Below are 11,664 nucleotides of genomic sequence, written 5' to 3'. Positions count from 1 at the left end.
CACAGCAGTCAGAGAAGAAAAAGAAATAAAAGGAATACAAATTGGAAAAGAAGTAAAACTGTCACTGTTTGCAGATGACATGATACTATACATAGAAAACCCTAAACATGCCACCAGAAAACTACTAGAACTAATCAGTGAATTTGGTAAGATTTCATGATACAAAATTAATGCACAGAAATCTCTGGCATTCCCATACACCAACAATCAAAAATCAGAAAGAGAAATTAAGGAAACAATCCCATTTACCATCACAACAAAAAGAATAAAATACCTAGGAATAAACCTACCTAAGGAGACAAAAGACCTGTATGCAGAAAACTATAAGACACTGATGAAAGAAATTAAAGATGACAAACAGATGGAGAGATATACTGTGTTCTTGGATTAGAAGAATCAATTTTGTGAAAATGACTATACTACCCAAAGCAATCTACAGATCCAATGCAATCCCCTATCAAACTACCAATGGCATTCTTCACAGAATTAGAACTAAAAATTGTACAATTCATATGGACACACAAAAGACCCCAAATAGCCAAAGCAATCTTGAGAAATAAAAACGGAGTTGGAGGAATCAGGCTCCCTGACTTCAAACTATACCACAAAACTACAGTAATCAAGACAGTATGGTACTGGCACAAAAACAGAAATATAGATCAACAGTACAGGATAGAATGCCCAAAGATAAACCCATGCACATATGGGCACCTAATTTATGATAAAGGAGCAAGAACATAAAAAAAGGAAAGACAACCTCTTCAATAATTAGTGCTGGGAAAACTGGACAGCTACATGTAAAAGAATGAAATTAGAACACTACCTAACACCATACACAAAAATAATCTCAAAATGGATTAAAGACCTAAATATAAGACCAGACACTATAAAACTCTTGGAGGAAAACAAAGGAAAAATCACTCTTTGACATAAGCCACAGCAAGACCTTTTTTGACCCACCTCCTAGAGTAATGGAAATAAAAACAAAATAAACAAATGGGAGTTAATTAAACTTAAGCTTTTGCACAGCAAAGGAAACCATAACAAGACAAAAAGACAACACTCAGAATGGGAGAAAATATTTGCAAATGAAACAAAGGATTAATCTCCCAAATATACAAACAGCTCATGGAGCTCAATATCAAAAACACAAACAATCCAGTTAAAAAATGGGCAGAAGACATAAATAGACATTTCACCAAGGAAGACATACAGATGGCCAAGAGACATATGAAAAGATGCTCAACATCACTAATAATTAGAGAAATGCAAATCAAAACTACAATGGGGTATCCAGCTCACGCTAGTCAGATAAATAGATGTTTCTCCAAGGAAGACATACAGATGGCCAAGAGACATATGAAAAGATGCTCAACATCACTAATAATTAGAGAAATGCAAATCAAAACTACAATGGGGTATCCAGCTCACGCTAGTCAGAATGGCCATTATCAAAAAATCTAGAAACAATAAACACGGGAAAGGGTGTGGTGAAAAATGTTTCCCTCCTGCACTGTTGGTGGGAATGTAAATTGATACAACCACTATGGAAAACAGTATGGAGGTTCTTTTAGACATAAGAGAATGGACTTGAGGACATGGGGTGGGAGGGGGAAGCTGGGGCAAAGTGAGAGTAGCATCGACATGTATACACTACCGAATGTGAAAGAGATAGCTAGCGGGAAGCAGCAGCATAGCACAGGGTGATCAGCTCGGTGTTTTGCAATGACCCAGAGGGGTGGGACAGGGAGGATGGGAGGGAGGCTCAAGAGGGAGGGGATATGGGGACATATGTATGCATATGGCTGATTCACTCTGGTGTACAACAGAAACTAAGACAGTATTGTGAAGCAATTATACTCCAATAAAGATCTATTTTAAAAAATGGCACAGAAACCACGGAAAGCAAAAACAAAAAACAGGGGCTTGAAATAATATTTGTCCACCCATGATTGTAGCAGCAATATTCACAGTAACCAACAGATCAAAGCAACCCTCGTTTCCACTGAAGGATAAATAAATGAAATGTCATATAAACATACAATGGTATATTATTTAGCTTTAAAAATGAAGAAAAAATTTTGTAGGTCCTACTGTATAGCTCAGGGAACTATCTATATTCAATATCCTGTGATACACCATAATGGAAAAGAATATGAAAAAGTATATATGTATAACTGACTCACTTTGCTGTACAGCAGAAATTAATCACAACATTGTAAATCAACTGTACTTCAATAAAATTTTTAAAAAAGAAAATTTTTCTATTGTTTTATTTGTATTTCTAGCTTTATTAAGATATAATTGACAAATAAAATTTGTCAATTATATCTTAATAAGTGATAATTTCATATAAGTATATATTGTAAAATGATTATCACAACTAAAGTAATTAACACATCCATCATACCACATAGTTACTTTTGTGTGTACTGTAAGAACACTTACGATTTACTCTTAGCAAGTTTCAAAAATACAACACACTATTTAGCTATAGTTACCCTTTTGTACGTTAGAGCATCAGAAATTATGTATGTATAATAGAAAATCTGTACTCTTTGACAAACATCTCATTTCCTCCATGCTCCCAGCCCATGGCAACCATCATTCTTCTGTTTCCATAAATTCAATTTTTTTTTTTTAGATTCCAGATGTAAGTGATATCACACAGTATTTGTCTTTCTCTGTCTGACTTAAGCAGCTGCTTCATCCATCTTGCTGCAAAGGTGAGATTTCCTTAATTGTTAAAGATAAATTTTATATATATATATATATATTACACATACGCACACCCACCCACAATGGAATATCACATTTTATTTATTGATGGACACTGAGGTTGTTTCCATGTCTTCCCTACTGTAAATAATGCTGTAATGAAGCTCAGGGTGCAGATATCTCTTTGAGGTAGTGATTTCACTTCCTTTGGATATATACACAGAAGTGGAAATGCTGGATCAAATGACAATTTTTAATTTTTTGAAGAGCCTCCATACTGTTTTCTATTATGTACTGTACCAATTTACATTCCCATCTACCACATACAAGGGTTCCCTTTTCTCCACATCCTTGTCAAGATTTATTATCTCTTGTATTTTTTTTATAATAGCCATCCTGACAGGTGTGAGGTAATATCTCATTGTGGTTTTGATTTGCATTTCCTTGATGATTTGTAATGTTACACATCTTTTCGTGTACTATTGGTTACTTGCTCTTTTTCTTTTTTTTTTTTTTTTTGCAGTATGCCAGCCTCTCACTGCTGTGGCCCCTCCCATTGTGGAGCACAGGCTCCAGAGGCGCAGGATCAGCGGCCATGGCTCACAGGCCCAGCCACTCCGCAGCATGTGGGACCCTCCTGGACCAGGGCATGAATTGCGGCCATGGCTCACAGGCCCAGCCACTCTGCAGCATGTGGGATCCTCCTGGACCAGAGCATGAACCCGTGTCCCCTGAATCAGCAGGCAGACTCTCAACCACTGTGCCACCAGGGAAGCCCACTTGCTCGTCTTCTTTGGAGAAATGTCTATTCAGGTCATTTGCTCATTTTTTATTCAAGTTACTCTTTTTAACCACTGAGTTGTATGAGTTCTTTATATATTTAGGCTACTAAGCCCTTATCAGATGGATGGTTTGAAAATTTTTCTCCCATTCTGCAGGCTGCCTTTTCACTTTGTTGTTTCTTTTGCTGTGCAGAAGGACTATAGTTAACTGCAGTCCCACATGCATATTTTTGCTTTTATTGCAATGTGCTTTTGGTGTCATGTGCAAAGATTATTGTCAAGACCAATATCAAGAAGGTTTTTTCCTATGTTTTCTTTCAGGGGTTTTCAGGTTTCAGGTCTTACAATAAAGTCTTTAACGCACTGAATTAATTTTTGTGAGTGGTGTAATTTAGGGGTCCAATTTCATTCTTTTGCATGTGGGTATCCAGTTTTCCCAACACCATTTATTGAAGAATTTATCCTTTCCCCATTGATTATTCTTTGCTCACTTGTTAAATACTGATTTACCTTATATACATGGGTTTATTCCTAGGCTCTCAATTCTGTTCCATTGTTATATGTGTCTGTTTTTAATGCCAGTACCATACTGTTTTGATTACTCCAGCTCTGTAGTATATACTGAAATCAGGCACTGTGGTGCCTCCAGCTTTATTTTTCTTGTGCTAGATTGCTTTGGCTATTTAGAGTCTTCTATGGTTCTGTGTTTATTTTATTTTAGGATTTTTTTTTCTATTTCTAAGAATAATGTCATTGAAATTTTGAAAGGAATTGCACTGAATCTGTAGATGGCTTTGGGTAGCTTGGACATTTTACCAATATTAATTTTTCTGATTCATGAACATGGGATATCTTTGCATTTATTTGTATCTTCAATTTCTTTCACTATTTTTAACAGTTTTCAATGTACAGGTCTTTCACCTCCTTGATTAAATTTATTCCTAAAGTATTTTATTCTTTTTGATGCTATTGTAAATGAGATTATTTTATTTCTTTCTTTTTCAGATAAAATGCATTTCTATAAAGTATGTGATGATTTCGTATGCTGCAACTTCACTGAATTTTGAGGGTTTTTCCCTCCTAGAAAATAAGTCATTTGTAAAGCAATTATACCCCAATAAATATGTTAAAAAAAAAAAAAGAAGTAATTTTCTCTGTAAAAGTTATAGCTATAACAATGCCCATGTAACAGTGTGGGTTTTTCTGTAGAATCTTATTTTTTTAATTGAGATATATATCTGTATGTTGTATATATGTCAGTTATAACACAATATTTGTATGCACTGCAAAATTACCACAATAAATCTAATTAACAGCCTCTATAACACAGAGTTAAATTTTTTTCTTGTAGTAAGAACTTTTGAGATCTACTCTTGAATTTATTATTGTTTTTTATAAATCTATTTATTTTATTTTTATTTATTTTGGCTGCGTTGGGTCTTTGTTGCTGCATGCGGGCTTTCTCTAGTTGTGGTGAACCAGGGCTACTTTTGTTGTGGAGCACGGGCTCTAGGCACGCGGGCTTCAGTAGTTGTGGCTCGCAGGCTCTAGAGCACAGGCTCAGTAGTTGTGGTGCATGGGCTTTGTTGCTCTGCAGCATATGGGATCTTCCCAGACCAGGGCTCGAATCCGTGTCCCCTGCGTTGGCAGGCGGATTCTTAAACCACTTCACCACCAGGGAAGCCCTTGAATATATTATTGATAACAATTTTTTTGTTTGAGTCTTCAGGGTTTCCTTTATATGAGATCATGCCATTTGCAAACAGAAAATTTTACTTATTCCCTCCCGTTTTGGATGCCTTTTATTTCTTTTACTTACCGAATTTCTTTGGTTAAAATTTCCGGTACTATGTTGAATAGGATTGGTGAGAGTGGTCATTCTTGTCTTGTTCCTGAACTTAGAGGAAAAATTTTCACCCTTTCACTCTTAGGTATAATTTAAGCTATGGGCTTGTCATATACAGCCTTTATTATGTTGAAGTACATTCCTTCTACACCTAATTTGTTGAGAGTCTCTATCAAGAAATAATGTTGTGTTTCATCAAATGCAATGTTTGTCAAATTTTTGTCAAATGTATTGAATGATCATATGATTTTCTTCTGTTAAGGTAGTATATCACATTTATTGATTTGTTTATGTTGAATCATCCCTGCATCCTAAGGATGAATCCTAATTGATCATGGTGTATGATCCTTTTAATATGCTGGTGAATTTGGTTTGCTGGTATTTTGTTGAGGGGCACCACAGTGTTGTGAGATTTACCTCCAGGAGCTCAGCCAGGTTCCCATAATAAATATCATAGAAAAATCTCGTGCTTTTGCCAGGAGGATGGCAAAGGAAACCATTTTGAAATATACCAGAGCATTCTGTTATTCTTAATAAGGCCTGCACTCAGGAGAAACTAGTTAACCAGATCCTAGCCTGCTGAGGTATGATCAAAACCTAAGTGACCTGGGGGGAGACAAATCCCTAACTAAAGCCAACTCTAGCCTTCCATGTGGGAGAAGGGAAATACCAACTGTAGCCCACTCTACTCATCCTCTCCTACTGAAAGGTGAACAAAAGAAACTGAGAAATTGTGAAGCTCACAGTCCAGAGGCATAGGCTTACTAAAAGATTGAGACCTTAGGATGACAGAATGCTTCCCCTAGTTCCATACCCTATTACCACATTACTAAAGGTTTATCTACAGGAGTTCTTTTACTCAGTACCTCATTTCCAGCTATTAAGAAAAAAATGACATACTGTATGATTTCACTTACATGTGGAATCATAAGAAAGCTGAACAAATAGAAACATAGTGTAGATTACTGGTTGCCAGGGGCTGGAGAGTGGGGGCAATGAGGAGATGTTGGCCAAAGGGAACGAGCTTCCAGGTATAAAAAGAGTAACTTCTAGGGATCTAATGTACAGCATGGTGACTATATTATTAATACTGTATTATATGCTTGAAATTTGCTAATAGAGTAAATCTTAAATGTTCTTGGCACAACAAAAAATGGTAATCATATGAGGTGATGGATGTGTTAACTAACCTTATTTTGGTAATCATTTCCCAATATATACATGTATCAAATCATCATTGTACACCATATAATTAACATATAACCCTGTAAATTTATCTCAAAAAAAGCTAGAAAAAAATACAAAGGATGCCAAAAGACCAAAACAAAACAACGCCCCTCAATTTGAAAAAACAGTAAGCATCAGAATCAGACTTGACAGAGATGTTGGAATATCAGGACAGGAATTTAAAACAGAGTAAGCGTTTGAAAAAACAGAGTAAGCATCAATTTGAAAAAAGAAAGTAAGCATCAGAATCAGACTTGATTCTGCCAATCAGGGGACACAGGTTTGAACCCTGGTCCGGGAAGATCCGACATGCCACGGAGCAACTAAGCCCGTGCGCCACAACTACTGAGCTTGCGCTCTAGAGCCCACAAGCCACAACTACTGAGCCCACGTGCCACAACTGCTGAAGCCCATGCATCTAGACCCCGTGCTCCACAACAAGAGAAGCCACTGCAATGAGAGGCCTGCACACCACAATGAGGAGTAACCTCCGCTCAAAACAACTAGAGAGAGGCAGCACACAGCAACAAAGACCCAACGCAGCCAAAAATAAATAATTTTTAAAAAAAGAAAAAATAAACCTAAAGTCAAAGAGGATGTCAGTAAAAGAGAGGGCTTGAAGGTCCCAATGCTCATCTCCCCCAGAAAAAAACAAAAACAATATATAACTATAGGCCAAAGAAAATAGTCCAGAGAAAGCACTGAACTACAAAGCAGAAGCATCAAAACCCCTGTGGAGCTCAAAAATTGAGGAAGGTCACAGAAAAGTATAGGAATCGTATTACTTTGTGTCATCCCATTATACAGTCAAAAGCAGCATGGCACCACAAGGGTTGCCCTCAGAGGAATTTCACATCAGAGGAATTGGAGAGCAGAAGACCCCAGAAGGCCTCACCACCATGGACATTTGCAGCCTTTGCTATAGAGGTCTCTGACAGTCTTCACCAACACTGAGCCCAACTGATGGAGCTGCCTGGTGTTCCTTTCACTGCATCTACTCCTCCTGACTAGAGCCGACTCTGGTGAGATTTGCCCTCAGGGATCCCAGTCGCTGCTATGCCCCATTCTCTGGGATCAGAACACCGCAGCACCTCACTATATATGGTCTGGAGCTGCCGTGGTTTGGTACCCCATACTCAGGTCATATCTTTGTCCCATTACAGGGCATCCTCTGCTCCTTCAGCCCCACTCCCTGCATCCCAAGAAGCAGCTCTGAACCACCATTGCTGGGACTAGCCAGCTGCTGCCCTGAGCCCTACCCCTAGGTCCCAGGTCATGGCTTTGACCCATCATTGCTGCAACCATGCTTCTGCTCCCTTGAGCTCCAAGACCCATCCCAGGTTGCAGCTCTGATATGTCATTGCCCAGAAGCACCCTTGTTGTCCTCTATCAAACACCAATCCACTCTCTATGAGTCTGTTTTTGTTTTGTTTATTGTTTGTTTTGTTTTCTAGATTCCACATATATGTGAAATCATGTGGTATTTGTCTTTCTCTGTCTGATTTATTTCACTTAGCATAATACCCTCCAGGTCCATCCATGTCGTCACCGATGGTAAGATTTCATTCTTTTTTATGGCTGCGTAGTATTCTGTTGTAGATAGATAGATCACATCTTCTTTATTCATTCATCCATTGGTAGACACTTAGGTTGTGTCCATGTTGTAGTTACTGTAAATAACGCTGCAACAAAATGTTAGCAGACCAAGTCCAATGACATATAAAAAGGATCATACATCATGATCAAGTTGGATTCATTCTCAGGATGCAGGAATGTTTCAATATTTGCTAATCAATGGGATACACTATGTTAATAAAAGGAAAGAAAAAAAACCACATGATCATCTCAACAGATGCAGAAAAAGCATTTGACAAAATAAAACACCATTCATGATAAAAACTCTCACCGAAGTGGGCATCGAGGGAAGATATCTCAACATGATAAAGGCCATTGATGACATACCCACAGTGACATAATACTAATGGTGAAGAGCTGAAAGCCTTCCCACTAAATTCAAAAACAAGACAAGGATGCCCATTCTCAACACTTCTATTCAACATAGTGTTGGAAGTCCTAGCCACAGTACTCAGACAAGGAATAAAAGGTATCCAAGTTGGAAGGGAAGAGGTAAACCTGTCACTATTTGCAGATGACAAGATACTCTATGGAGAATCCTAAACTCCACACAAAAACTATTAGAACTAGTAAATGAGTTCAGCAAGCTAGCAAGATATAATATTAATATACAGAAATCTGTTGAATTTCTTTACATTAACAATGAAATGTCAGAAAGAGAAAGTAGAAAAACCAATCTATAACCTGAAAACTATAAAACATTGATTAAAAAAACTGAAGATGATTCAAAGAAATGGAAAGATAACCCATGCTCTTGGATTGGAAGAATTAATATTGTTTAAATGGCCATACTACCCAAAGCAATCCACAGATTTAATGCAATCCCTATCAAAATACCCATGACATTTTTCACAGAACTAGAACAAATAATCCTAAACTTTATATGGACCCACAAAAGACCCAGAATTGCCAAAGAAATGCTGAGGAAAAAGAACACGGCTGGAGGCATAACCTTCCCATATGTCAGACAACACTACAAAGCTACAGTAATCAAAACAGCATGGTACTGACACAAAAACCAACATACAGATCAATGGAATCCAATAAAGAACCCAGAAATAAACCCACACACGTATGTTCAATTAATCTTCAACAAAGGAGGTGAGAATATACAATGGAGAAAAGACAGTCTCTTCAGCAAGTGGTGTTGGGAAAGCTGGACAGCCTCATGTAAATCAATGAAATTAGAACACTCCCTTACACCATATATAACAATAAACTCAAAATGGTTCAAAGACCTAAATATAAGACACCATAAAACTCCTAGAAGAGAACATAGGCAAAATATTCTGACACACATGGCAGCAATATTTTCTTAGATCAGTCTCCTCAGGCAAAAGATTTAAAAGAAAAAATAAACAAATGGGACCAAAGCAAACTTAAAAGCTTATGCATAGCAAAGGAAACGATCAACAAAATGAAAAGACAACCTACGGAAGGGGAAAAAGTATTGCAAAGGATGTGACTAACAAGGGGTTAATAGCCAAAATATATAAACAGCTCAATAACTCAATGTCAAAAAAACAAACTACCAATCAAAAAATGGGCAGAAGGATACATGCACCCCAATGTTCATAGCAGCACTATTTACAATAGCCAAGACATGGAAGCAACTTCAGTGTCCATTGAGAGAGGAATGGATTAAGAAGAGGAGGTGGTGGTGGTGGTGTGTGTATAGTGGAATACTACTCAGCCATAAAGAATGAAATAATGCTATTTGCAGCCACATGAATGGACCTAGAGATTATCATTCTAAGTGAAGTCAGACAGAGAAAGGCAAATATCACATGATATCACTTATATGTGGAATCTAAAAAAATGATACAAATGAACTTATTTACAAAACAGATACAGACTCACAGACATAGAAAACAAATTTATGGTTACCAAAGGGGAAAGGGGGAGGAGGGATAAATTAGGAGTTTGGGACTAACAGATACATACTACTATATGTAAAACAGATAAACAACAAGAACCTGCTGTATAGCACAGGGAACTGTATGTTTTAAAAAAAGGGGGCAGAAGACCAACATAGACATCTCCCCAGAGAAGACATACAGATGTCCAACAGGCACATGAAAAGATGCACAACATCACTAATTATTAGAGAAATGCAAATCAAAGTTACAATGAAGTATCACCTCACACCTGTCAGAATGGCTATCATCAAAAAGTCTACAAATAATAAATGCTTGAGAGGGTGTGGAAAAAAGGGAACCCTCCTACATTGTTGGTGGGAATGTAAATTGGTGTAACCACTATGGAGAACAGTATAGAGGTTCCTTTAAAAACTAAAAATAGAGCTACCATCTGATCCAGAAATCCCACTCCTGGGCATATACCCAGAAAAGATGAAAACTAATTCAAAAAGATACATGCACCCCAAAGTTCATAGCAACAGTATTTACAATAGCCAAGACATGGAAAACCACCCAAGTGCCCATCAACAGATGATTGGTTTAAGAAGATGTGGTATACACATATATACATACATATATATACACACACAATGGGATATTACTTAGCCATAAAAAAGAATGAAGTATTACCATTTGCAGCAACATGGATGGACCCAGAGAATATCATACTAAGTGAAGAAAATCAGACAGAGAAAGACAAATATTATATATCACTTATGCATGGAATCTAAAAAATAATACAAATGAATCTATATGCAAAACAGAAACAGACTCACAGACATAGAAAACAAACTTATGGTTACCAAAGGGGAAAGGAGGGAGGCAGGGGATGGATATATTAGGAGTATGGGATTAACAGATACAAACTACTATACATAAAATAGATCAACAAGGATTTACTGTATAGCAAAGGGAACTATATTCAATGTCTTGTAATAACCTATCATGGAAAAGAATCTGGAAAAAATACATATATAGCTCAATCACTTTGCTGTATACCTGAAACTAACACAATATTGTAAATCAACTATCCTTTAAAAAAAATACAAAGCCCAGAAATAAACCCAGGCACCTATTGTCAATCTACCACAAAGGAGGCAAGAATATACAATGGGGAAAAGACAGTCTCTTCAATAAGTGATGCTGGGAAAACTGGACAGCGACATGTAAATATATGAAAATAGAATATTTTTTCACATCATATATAAAAAATAAACTCAAAATGGATTAAAGACCTAAATGTAAGATATGAAACATAAAACTCCTAGAGGAAAGCATACTTAAAAGCTTTTGCACAGCTAAGTAAACCAACAAAAAGGTAACCTACTGAATGGAAGAAGATATTTGCAAACAATATGTTTGATAAGGGGTTAATGTCCAAAATATATAAAGAACACATACAACTTAATATCAGAAAAACACAACGTGATTTTAAGATGGGCAGAAGACCTGAATAGTCATTTTTCCAAAGAAAACATACAGATGGCCAATAGGCACATGAAAAGATGTTCACAACACCATGAATCATCAGGGAAAT

Source organism: Neophocaena asiaeorientalis, unplaced genomic scaffold (assembly GCF_003031525.2).
Source record: "Neophocaena asiaeorientalis asiaeorientalis breed wild unplaced genomic scaffold, Neophocaena_asiaeorientalis_V1.1 scaffold517, whole genome shotgun sequence".
Taxonomy (NCBI): domain Eukaryota; kingdom Metazoa; phylum Chordata; class Mammalia; order Artiodactyla; family Phocoenidae; genus Neophocaena; species Neophocaena asiaeorientalis.
Note: the sequence above shows the minus strand (reverse complement) of the source record.